The 214-nt window shown below is 30.8% G+C and overlaps 1 protein-coding gene across 1 annotated transcript in view; it reads left to right on the top strand.

Annotated features, from left to right (window-relative positions):
• LOC109956618 (uncharacterized family 31 glucosidase KIAA1161-like) overlaps positions 1 to 214 on the top strand; it is a 14,613-nt gene that overhangs the window by 9,943 nt on the left and 4,456 nt on the right. The gene's annotated exons all lie outside the window — the stretch shown is intronic.

The following is a 214-nucleotide window of genomic DNA, read 5'->3' as shown; positions in this document are numbered from 1 at the left end:
TATATTTATTTACTTGGTGGAGAGTATTTAAGTGTATATTCATAAAATTAATGTGATTCTATGTTTAAATTTATGGAGCTCTTATCGTGATCAACAGAGTATTTTTAAGTCAACATTCCCTGACCTGTAGTGCCATCTTGTCATTTCAGTGCCAAAATCTACTGCTTTTTTCCACAAGTTAAATTCACAGTTCAGGGTAGATTTAAAAGCATTT

This window comes from Monopterus albus, unplaced genomic scaffold (assembly GCF_001952655.1).
Source record: "Monopterus albus unplaced genomic scaffold, M_albus_1.0 scaffold20.1, whole genome shotgun sequence".
Lineage (NCBI taxonomy): Eukaryota > Metazoa > Chordata > Actinopteri > Synbranchiformes > Synbranchidae > Monopterus > Monopterus albus.
This window is presented reverse-complemented; position numbering and strand designations above follow the sequence as displayed.